General features: G+C 46.4%; 1 non-coding gene across 1 annotated transcript; it reads right to left on the bottom strand.

Annotated features, from left to right (window-relative positions):
* Positions 1-11,381: 11,381 nt before the first annotated feature.
* On the bottom strand, positions 11,382-11,454 carry TRNAR-ACG (transfer RNA arginine (anticodon ACG)). The gene has a single exon. It is a non-coding gene; the product is annotated as a tRNA-Arg (tRNA).
* Between the last annotated feature and the right edge of the window lie 387 nt (positions 11,455-11,841).

The raw sequence follows: 11,841 nt of genomic DNA, 5'->3' as shown, positions 1-11,841 counted from the left end.
AAAGCGTGGCTAGGAGAGATATATTGGAGTTTATCAACGAAGAAACAATTAAAATTACTAAAAAATGCAAAAAGATACTGTCACTTCGTGGAGAAGAGTGCTCAGTCTTGCTGCATACGGGTTCTCGACTCACCCGGATTGATGACCAGCACACAGCACAATATGTTCACAAACACGCAACTACAGTCACTCGTCAGTCTTCCTTGAACAGCAACTGTAGGCGCCTCGGATTTTTCTGGGCGAATTGCGTAATTACACGGGTGATAAATTCATTTCCGTGCTTCATTACACGCTCTCTTTGCACACTCATCATACACATTGATTGGAAAAACGGTTGAACTCGTACGTTGAAAACAAAAGACGACTATATATACAACGGAAACTTATTTACAAGATAAATGCACGCTCGCCGCTTCATACACCTCGCTCCATCTTGCTCGCGCATCCGCGCAGTCGAGCAACCGCACACACACTGCTCGCCGCTCGTCGTTTTCTCGTCCGCTGTTGTGGTTGTTCTCACCTTCGTTGACAACCGGCCACTAAAGACACCGAAGCACAAACACAGAGGCGCGCACACGTGCAAGGTAATATCCCCGAATGCGCACTTTGGGGGTGAAAGGAACGCCGCGCGACTTCCGAGGGGAAGGGACACTCGCCACTCCGGTCGGAAATTTTTTTTGTGTGTTTTTACGGGGTTCAGAGCCCCAAAACGACTCGGGCTATGAGGGGCGGAGTAGTACAGAGTTCCGGATAATGTCGACCACCTGGATCTCTTTACCATGCACTGACATCGCACATGGGCGCTGTTGGGATTTGAGGCCCAGCCAGTGGTGACAGGCGAGCCAGGCAGGCGCCATCGGGCTGCGTTCACCAAAGGCGCTGGTTTTCGGAGAAGACGCAAGGAACGCTGGTGTGGGGGCGCCTCCGGAGACTGCGTCGCCGTGAACAAAAGCAGCTAATCCCCTTTGCCGAAGATTCTGAAAGCGGCGCTTCTACCGAACTGCGCTCTCCCGTGTATCGGAGGAGACAGTGAGCGGCGGCGGCGCCAACTCATCGCCCGCTTGCCCCTGAGCAGCCCGACAAAGCGGGGGTGGACACGGCTGATTTGTCTTTCCCTCCTGAAGAATTCATCGGTGGCCGGCGTACGAACGTATCCGAAGGCGAAAACGACATGCCCTGTGCACTGTTTGCCTCCGTGTCGCTATCTCTCTAGAGATCAAAGAAACAGACACCCATCTCAAGACGGCTCGAAATACATGCTCGCCGGTGCCGCTGCATGTCTGCAACAGGTCGCCCTTTTGTAGAACTAATGATGGCGTGGTTTGACAACGGCGGGACGGCGCGCGCCCGGACGCGGCATTTCGCAGATGTGCCCCAAAGCGTGGAAGCGGGGCTGATTTTACCCTTTTGGCTGAGCTCACCACCGCCCCTGGCGTGCGGCCATCACTCACGGTTCGAGTGAGTGATTTTCCAGGGGGGTGCAGCCGCCCCCCCTTGCCCCCCCCTCCGGACGCCCATGCATTCCACTATTCCGCAGACATATGATTCATGGTATGTGAGGTAGCGTAAAACGGGACAAGGGACAGAGAAAGACGCACACAACACAGGCGCTAACTTCCGACTGACAGAAACCTGGGTGGCCAAGACGAACGTGAACCATGAGGCAAACAGGCGCAAGCGCCCGGAAAAAAATAATTAAAATCAGGTGAAACAGGAACAACGAACAAACGACTCAGCGGTTATTTAAGAAGGCCAGCTCTCTTTTGGACAGGGAGATAGACGGCTTGCTGACACATTTATCAACCAAGGCAGCGATACGCGCTGCTTCAATAATTTCACGAGTTAACTGATCCCGGTGTCTGGGCACGATCGAGCACTTATCCAAAAATGGCACACAACCACACTCCTTACAGTGCAAAGCCACATTGCTGCCAGTAAAAGTTTTCAAGATGTTTTTGTGTTCACGAAGCCTATCATTCAAGCAACAACGAGACTGACCAACATACCTCTTGCCACAGGAGACTGGGATGTCATAAACGATGCCTTCAGTACATTGCGAACTTTTTTCTGTGATTAATGGTGCACTGCAGCTTTTGGGGACGCTTATTGGCGGGCAAAGTTTTTTTGCATAGCGCGCTTAGTTTTTCAGGGGCTGAAAAAACCACGCGAACATTCGCTCTCGTCCCAATTTTCTTGAGACTGTGGGACAGGCAGTGAATGTAAGAAATGACGGAAATTTTGCCTTTCTTTCTGAAGGCACAGGCGGTAGTTGCTCTTCCTGGCGCTTCTTCTTCAGTATGCTTTCAGCGACAGACACACAGATATCAGCTGGGTAGCCTGCTTCGTGGAACCTTGCGAGTTGTTCGTGAAAGCTCTGGCTGATGAGGTATTTTTCAAACATGATGAGGGCATTTTTCAAACATAAATTAATAATGCCTCGTTTTACGAGTTTAGAATGTGCGGATGTGTAGGGGAGTAGAGGTTTGTTAGAGCGAGGTGAATAGCTCCAACACACGTGGTTGTCCTGGAATTTAAAACGGATATCAAGAAAGCGGATCTCGTTGTCAGTTGGAATTTCGTTAGTCAATAGTATCGGTGGAAAACACTCTTGTACAATGGCTAAAATAGCGGATGCAACCTGCTTTAAGCGCGACGGCGTACACTCAACCAGAAAGAGGAAATCGTCCACAAAACAAAGGATTCTCACCACATGTGGGCTGGCAAGCCGCTCTTGGAGGCTCCTGTCAAGAGATGTCAGATGCAGGTCGCTAAGTACACGGGCCAGACAAGACCCAATGCATATTTCCTGTTTCTGGATGTGTGCAGCGCCTTGTCAATTAATGAAGGTGGAACAGAGATAAAAGTGTAACAATTCTAAAAAACTGCTGACGGACAAACCGGATTCATTCTGAAATGACACAGCACCAAAATGATGGATGGAATCTTCGACTATGGTGAGCAGGTTATGATGGGGCAATGAGTAATAAAGATCTTTCACATCGATGGAGAAACCAAGAAGGCTCTTGTCAGAAAGCGATTTCACAGCATTTAACGCTTCCTCTGAACTACGTACTAGATATGGGTCATTAATCGTCAACAAATTTAGTTTTTCTTTTAGAAACACGGCGATTGACTTCTGCCAAGTGTCCTGTTCGGAAATGATTAACTTTAAGGGTACGCCAGCCTTATGCGTTTTTGCGCTGAAAAACCTTATGCGTTTTTGCGCCTGTTTGCCTCACGGAGTCTTGGTCACCTAGGTTTCTGTCAGTCGGAAGTTAGCGCCTGTGTTGTGTGCGTCTTTCTCCGTCCCTTGTCCCGTTTTGCGCTACCTCACGTACCATGGATCACAGTTACCGACTCGCCCAAGTTTCTACCCTCGCAGACATATTCTTCCAGATTATGTCTGCTGAATCATGTAGTGCGTCTTCTGCTTAATTCGAGACCTCTTGAAAGTGAGACCTTTCGCCTTAACTACCAGGAGCTTCTGTTCTCTAAGGGCGCCACAAAAGTCTTGAGTGTCGATCAAGAGCTGCAAATCACACAGATGCAAATCTTGTACGTATACGGCCGCCGAAGCGATTGTCTATTTCGAATGTGAACCTGATGTGTGTTATTCTCTGCAGTGCAGGTAGACATCGGTGGAAACGTATTGGTGCCACGAACCGTGATAAATTCTGGGCTGCCCTCCACGGTTTGCCCGGTCATTGAGCCGGGCAGTGTTTTTTCCGGGGTCAAATGAAAGGGCGCATGCTCTGCTCAGATGCTGTAGTCAGACGCTCACCTCAACGCTCCTCACCGCAGACAAGGGCAAAATCGACGTTGTCGCAGGTCCTTGTAGCTACAGACGCGTAAACTTGTAGGTGTGTCCGGTGCATAAAGAGCTTTCAATTCGAGGCACATCCAGTTTCCTGGTGTTTGTATATTGCGTGGAAAATGACGTCCTAAGTAGACATCGCAGTCTAGCGTACCGCATGCAAGTGACACACAGGACCGTGTAATTTAGAGCTCCACCCTTTTTTGGCCTCGTAATAAACAACGTCTGAAGTTTAAGGCCAGACAACATAGTTGAGCCCTAAAAGATTCCATGACGCATCTTTGGCGCATGCGCGCAAAGCTGAAAGGTTTTACTGGAAGCTGGGAAATCACGCGAATAATTAATAGCACTCCTCAAGTTTCCGTTCAAGTAAAAAAGAGAGAGATATATACAAATATCTAGGAATTACAATATCTAAGAACAGTACAAATATCTAGGAATTACTCTTAACAATCACCTGGGGCACTCATATTTCTGAGATCTGTTCAGCCGCTTTCTCTGAGCTTTGTTTCTTGAGACGTAAATTAAAACATACTCCTAGAAGTATTAAGCTTTTGGCTTACAAAACTTTTGTCAGGTCCAAACTTGAATACTCTTCTGAAATTTGGGACCAGCACACCAAGAAAGATATCTATCAACTTGAGCTCATCCAGAGGAAGGCAGTACGTTTCATTTTTAATAAATATAAAAGGTCTGACTCCCCAACACAGCTCATGAAAGACAATAGCATTCCGTTGCTTCGTACGCGCAGAAAACTTAACCGTATTTCCTTCCTTCATAAAATTATCTCAGGCAAGCTTAGCATTTCTCCCCCTTCATTCATCAAGCCCTCCACTGCTCGAAGGACCCGCCATACTCGGGAGCACTCCTCACAGCCTCTTTTCGCTAAAACAAACTCATTTAAGCACAGTTTCTTCCCTCAAACAATAGCAGGTTGGAACGCACTCCCTGAATCGATTTTTAGCTCTCCTAACATAGAACAGGCGCTAAAAACATTTTTCCTTCAGTAAAAAGGAAGTGACTCTCCTGCATTCAATTTTCAGCATGTATTTCTCTTTGTCGTTGCTATTTTCATATTTTAAGTTCCATTTTTGCTGTGTGTCACATGAAATGTTTTCACGTGGTGCTGTGATTTGTGTTTTCTCATACCCCTCCTGCTTGGGCCAAAGCTGGCCTGCAGTATTTTGAAATAAATAAATAAATAAATAAATAAATAAATAAATAAATAAATAAATAAATAAATAAATAAAAAAGGCGCTTTGTATTCGAGGTTTAACCATCGTCTGTTTTATGCAAAAAAGTGCAAGCAATCGCATGTTTCGCAGAGCTTGGTTGCCTAATATATTCAGCACGGCATTGTAAGGCGCACGTTGATAAGTCCTCCAGTCCTGCACATTCGATTTAAAGCACCACAACTACCGTAGATTTAACCGGTGTGACATATGTCGCATTCCTTCAAAAATGGACCATATATCATGTTTATAACATGTTGGTGGTTCATGGTTCAATTCATTTTGGAAAGGTGTGATGACCTTAATAACTGTTCACCAGGTGACCGATTGTTCTTGTTCAAGTATATCTAACACTGCACTGCAGCTTTTTCGGGCAGGGAGGAAGCGTATTTGTTCTCTTGAACTTTGTGCGCACTTGGGAACCGAAATTCAGTGACGCTTGGATTGGAACATCTACCAGGTGTTTAAGGGAAGCCGGCCACTAATTTTTAGAAATAGGCTTTTTAAGTAATGAAGACGGCTTCTGCGGCAGAATAACACTTGTGTAGGCGGACATCAGAAAACTAGTCAATAAAGTTAACTAGTTAGTCAGTTAACTAATTTCTGATAATTAACTTTTTAACTGTCACAGGAAGTTGGTTACATCTGGAGACTTGTAGCCTGTCGTTAGTAATAGCCATACCAGTTTTTATAATTTCGAAAACGTGACTACCCACGGCGCTGCGGTACAAATTTTGGCGACAATCGTGACAAAATACATGCGCTTTCGAAAAGCATGCAGGCAAAGCAATCCCTCCAGTGCATGTAACTAGTCGAAATAGTCAAATATGTCGAGCCACAGCGCAGAGGATAACTGCATTTTCGAGATTCTAAACTAACGATCGGCCGAAAATCTCAAACTTGAACCAGGTGTCTAACTGAATTAATTTAAACGTTAATTATCAGAAATTAGTTAGCCGGGTAACTAGTTAACTTGATTCACGTGTTCTCTGATGCCAGCCGCAGAAGCCGTCTTCATACCTCAAAAGCCTATTCTTAATAATTAGTGTACGGCTTCCCTGAAACGCTTTTTCTTTGGTGTCTCCCATAAAATGGGCGGACATCGCCGACATATTACACCCTGAACGAAACCGCGGCAGTACGAGGCCATGCAAGTACGAGGCCATGCTGGCCAGTACGAGGCAGTACGAGGCCATGCTCATCACCTCATCACGCACTGGCGTGCCAAACACTAGGCCCCCGCGCTTGCACAAGTGTCGCTACGTAACTCTGCCAGAGTACATACGCGCACGTTTCCTTTCCTCAAACTGCACATGCGCTGTCCGTGCGCTTCACGAAGCGATCACTTCTCGACACGTCCCGCGCGGGTCTCCCGTCGATAGATCAGAAGGAATACTTTCCTACAAGTGGCCCAGTTGATCTTAATCCGCCCACGGATACACTCACATCGGGCCGACCTTAATCTCGCCGTTGGGGGACGACGGCGCAGCGCGGTTTCCTGCTTTCAGCCCAGGCGGCGGCCGACTCGAGCAGCGTTCCGAAGTCACTACCCCGCTTACGCCCGTTTCCCTTCCATCGGCGGCCAGGTGCGCTATGGCGGCCGTCACCGCCGATCCCGCAGCCGTCGACACTTTCGTCGCCGCACTGACGAATGACCCGTGGCTTCCCTGCACGTCGCCTCCCTGCAGCACTGAAGGGTCACCGCACTTTGCAGACGGCGCTCGGGTCGCTTTCCCTCGCGCAAAATTAAAACAAGAAATGCCTTTCTGTTTCTCTTCCTTTCGCTAAGAGGTCCTAATTTTTCTTCTACGTACGGTTTACTTCTTTCGAAAAAATATGGTTCTCTCTTCGTTAGCAGATACTCGTAAAGACCTAGAAACTATCGCCACATATTATCCAGACATTTCGTACGAACTCAATGACGTATTAGACGGTCAGTCTGCATCTTCGACGGAAATAGGTCTAAAGCGTGTCAGACCTGCAAGCCGAGGCTTAAAGGACGCACTGTGGATGGTCATATCACCGCGCAACTTCGTGTTCGGTATCGTGGAATTCGCCGTTGTCTTCATCGCCCGTCCGCAACACTAGCTACCCCGAGCGGCATCGGCTAGCGATGTGTTGGCGGCCCAGTGAGCGAGCGGAGTGTTCTTAATATCAGTCGAGGATCTGCATGTTTAGAACTGGCTGAAGTGCAAGGTTCAGTCCCGCGTTTTCTTATGGGCCGGAAGAAGATGGACGGAAATTCGCTAAGGTTTTGACTCATTTTCGCCTGAGTTCTGGCACTGAATTTCAACGTGCAACACAAGTAAAAAAAGTAACATCGTTTCGTGCTTTAAAAAAAATCCCACTGCAGGCTTAAAGTTCTCGCCATGGATTAAACGGTGCTAATTTAACGGACAAATTTCCGCACAATGACGCTTAGCGCTCGTCTCTCTACGGCATTCGTCGGCAGGGGAAAGAGAATAAAGAAAAAAAAAGCGTTAATAAAAAGCTGGAGATGAACAAAATGAAAAAGACTGCTAATAGCGTTACAAGAAATATGGCAGCGATATTAGTTCAGAAGTCGCGCGAAATGCGAAGCAAAATAGAATAAAGTACGAGACGTGCTGAAGCAGCACAGGCGTTTTTGGCCACCACGCTGATTTTCACGAGCGGCATAAAAAGTGCCGACGCAAAAGCAGCAAAATGATGGAAGAATATATGTAGCCCGCCCGTTCCGATTAAAGCAAATTACTAGTTAGTTCTTCCATATTTCATGGGAGACGTAAGAAAGAAAGAAAGAAAGGAAGAAGGAAAGAAAGAAAGAAAGAAAGAAAGAAAGAAAGAAAGAAAGAAAGAAAGAAAGAAAGAAAGAAAGAAAGGAAGAAAGAAAGAAAGGAAGAAGGAAAGGAAGAAAGAAAGAAGGAAGGAAGGAAGGAAAGAAAGAAAGAAAGAAGGAAAGAAAGAAAGAAAGAAAGAAAGAAAGAAAGGAAGAAAGAAAGAAAGGAAGAAGGAAAGGAAGAAAGAAAGAAGGAAGGAAGGAAGGAAAGAAAGAAAGAAAGAAGGAAAGAAAGAAAGAAAGAAAGAAAGAAAGGAAGAAAGAAAGAAAGGAAGAAGGAAAGGAAGAAAGAAAGAAGGAAGGAAGGAAGGAAAGAAAGAAAGAAAGAAGGAAAGAAAGAAAGAAAGAAAGAAAGGAAGAAAGAAAGAAAGAAAGAAAGAAAGGAAGAAAGAAAGGAAGAAAGAAAGAAGGAAGGAAGGAAGGAAGGAAGGAAAGAAAGAAAGAAAGAAAGAAAGAAGGAAGGAAAGAAAGAAAGAAGGAAAGAAAGAAAGAAAGAAAGGAAGAAAGAAAGGAAGAAAGAAAGAAGGAAGGAAGGAAGGAAGGAAGGAAAGAAAGAAAGAAAGAAAGAAAGAAAGAAAGAAAGAAAAAAAGAAGGAAAGAAAGAAAGAAAGAAAGAAAGAAGGAAAGAAAGAAAGAAAGAAAGAAAGAAAGAAAGAAAGAAAGAAAGAAAGAAAGAAAGAAAGAAAGAAAGAAAGAAAGAAAGAAAGAACATCGAGATTGAACCTCTCCCCGCATAAAGGAAAAGAAGAATCGGATGCTAGCTGGGAGACGATCTCCACATAGCCTGCCAACCAAAGTGATTTGCAGTGGGCTGACGCGGTTGCATGAGAATGGGTCCACCTACGACGGGCGTAATCGCGTCTTCTTTCGAACTCTCTACCGCTGCGGCATCGAATATCGAGGAGCGGACGACAGAGCCGTCCTGTCGAACGAACGCGTAGCCGGAAGAACGGCGCAGCGCGTCCCGGAAGCGGCGAGCAAAAACCAAAGAGAAGAAAGCCCTGCGCTCCGTCCTTTATCGTCTTCCCTTTATTTCACTCTCTCCCCTGCTCCACCTTCAAAAACGGAGCACGAAAGAGCAAGACAAAAGGAGGAAAGTGCTACACAAAGGCAGGGTAAAAAAAAAAAGAGAAGTGAAAAAACACCATCGACAAAAAAGGAGAGCAAACAGTTACGGCGAAAGGCGAGCGACCGGCGAAACGCAGCCGTTTTTTCCGGTAGAGCGCCGCGCAGTCGTCAGCTTCGCCGTTTCTCCACGCGACGATTGTTATAGCTGGCCCGCGGAGAAAAAGCGTGTGTCCGGTCGCCTCAGCCGGTCGCAGACAAACGAGGCAAGCGGAGGCTCCGTGAGCGATCGCCGCTCTCGGTCGGGAGAGCGGGCCCGGCGGAAGGGACGTCCCAGCGACGTGTGCGCCACCCGCTGCGTGGACGACGATCAGGACGATGGGCTGCGCGCACGCGATCGAGGAGCAGTGAGCCGGGATATGCTAACAGGGCCTGCAGCAGTAGGCGCAGTTGCGTGCGCCGGCTCGAAGGGCCCATTCTTTTTGCAGGATGCCTCCAGGCTCGATGACTTCGTTGAGAATTCATGCTTCATGATAACGGAAAGTAGGGACGTGTCGCTGTGAAATGGCGGCCTAAAAATGTTCCAGTATTGTGTCGGCCAAGTGGCCGCCCAGTGGATGCATGGGGCAGCTGCTGAACGGAGGCGGTGACCACTGCGGTCTTACTGTGTGTAGCCATAGGTTTCTTTATCAGCAGCTGGATAGAATCCTTTCAATGGAACGCTCCCGGGTATGAATACGCATTTCCGCATTCCATGCAACGTCCCATATGTGTAGCGCCTTAGGAAATGCCTGTAATGAAGCTCAGTATCAGAAAACTTTCTTAGAAACAATATAAATTAAATTCTATTCCATGTAAAGGCAGTATTTTTCTTTTCTAATTTCGAGGACTTGCTACGTGGAAGATGGGGCTGTCAATATGCTATAGATGGCAGTGGTGGTTATTTGCATCCAGAAACCTCAGCAGGCTCCGGCTCTTGAAGAGAAAAACGTAGGTGGTAAATGCGCCGAAGACTCAGTGCAAGTAAAACACGCTAGTTCACTTCGCACGGATTAACCATGCAGCGAAAGAGCGAAGAAGTCGTTGCGAATGATAAGCGACATAGCAACATTTCAACCAGATGTTCAGAATTCCGAGCAGTTTTGATGTACTGAACGCGATTGTCGAGAACGCATTACGACGCCTGCCCCGGTCGCTCGCGGCGTAGACCACACTCAGTGCCGATACCTGTGTCAGAAGTGTCACCGTGCGAATCCCATAAGCTGTCTTCTAGAGAATTTTCACGGCGTCGGTCAGAGCCACCGGGGTCTTGGACTGAAGACTCCACTATTCTTTGCTTCTACCACCTTCTTTCTTCCCTCTCAATAAGTGTTTATTCCTTCCTTCCTTCCTTCCTTCCTTCCTTCCTTTCTTCCTTTCTTTCTTTCTTTCTTTCTTTCTTTCTTTCTTTCTTTCTTTCTTTCTTTCTTTCTTTCTTCCTTCCTTTCTTTCTTTCTTCCTTTCTTTCTTTCTTTCTTTCTTTCTTACTTTCTTTCTTTCTTGCTTGCTTTCTTTCCTTCTTTCTTGCTTTCCTTCTTTTGCTTTCTTTCTTTCTTTCTTTCTTTCTTTCTTTCTTTCTTGCTTTCTTTCTTTCTTTCTTTCTTTCTTTCTTCCTTCCTTTCTTTCTTTCTTTCTTCCTTTCTTTCTTTCTTTCTTTCTTCCTTCCTTTCTTTCTTTCTTTCTTCCTTTCTTTCTTTCTTTCTTTCTTACTTTCTTTCTTTCTTGCTTGCTTTCTTTCCTTCTTTCTTGCTTTCCTTCTTTTGCTTTCTTTCTTTCTTTCTTTCTTGCTTTCTTTCTTTCTTTCTTTCATTCTTTCATTCTTTCTTTCTTTCTTTCTTTCTTTCTTTCTTTCTTTCTTTCTTTCTTGCTTTCTTTCTTCCTTTCGAACCACCGTCTGTACCTTCCGAGCAGTGTCAGCGGCAGGAAGGACAAAAGTCTCCACCGGCATCAGCGAACGCGAAAGAGTCAACTTCAGCGGCTGCACAAGACACTGCAATAAAAGTTCGGGCAAGTGTTTCTACCTCTGAGATGAAGACTTCTGCGCGACGGCTCAACGACTGCGACCCTGGCGGTGCCAAAACCTTGAACTAAACGACTGGCAAATGCGCAGGCGAGAAGCCAGTTGGCCCTCTGCGCAGACCATGACTGACCGCCGCTGCTTATATAAACATCAAACAATCAATTCGAAATGCAGCCCTTGTTGTCGAAACCATCTGGGATGTCTAATCGAGCCTAATTTGTAAACAGTGATGCAGCGCACTGCGCACAGAATTAAATGCATTGGAAGGCGCACAAAGAAAAACCGAAGAGGTTGGTTTTGCCTTCACGGAAAAAAGCTTGTGTCTTCTTTCTGCGTGCTCAATGGCATCGTAGTTTCGGGAATTTAGGAGCAAAAAGAGGGGAAAAAAAGAAACGAGCCTGCCAGGATTCGAACCTGGAATCTTCTGATCCGTAGTCAGACGCGTTATCCGTTGCGCCACAGGCCCGACTTGGCAGAGCAGTACGAGTAATCGATGCAATGACCAATGTCCCTGGTTACTCCACCCATGTTAGTCTGTGAAAATGAACTTTCGAACTTTTTGCACTTTTCACTGAGGTAGCTCAGGAATTGCACAGACGGAGCTGGCAGCCTGCATGCACTGGTGATGAAGTCTTTAATTTGTGCTAGACCAACCCAAGAAATTGAGCCAAGGCCACAAGGTCAAAGCACCATTCATATGCAGAAATGGGGCTTTCACAGAACGCCCTTATACGCAGTAGAGAACCGGTTGGAAGCGCTCTACCCAATCGAATGACCCACTATACTTGCTCTCTGTCCGAAAAAGCTTGGTAAACAATGTGCAAGTACCATCTCGAGGTCAGAATATCCCTCT

Source organism: Amblyomma mixtum, chromosome 3 (genome assembly GCF_055824585.1).
Source record: "Amblyomma mixtum isolate Tamu chromosome 3, ASM5582458v1, whole genome shotgun sequence".
In the NCBI taxonomy this organism is placed as follows: domain Eukaryota; kingdom Metazoa; phylum Arthropoda; class Arachnida; order Ixodida; family Ixodidae; genus Amblyomma; species Amblyomma mixtum.
This window is presented reverse-complemented; position numbering and strand designations above follow the sequence as displayed.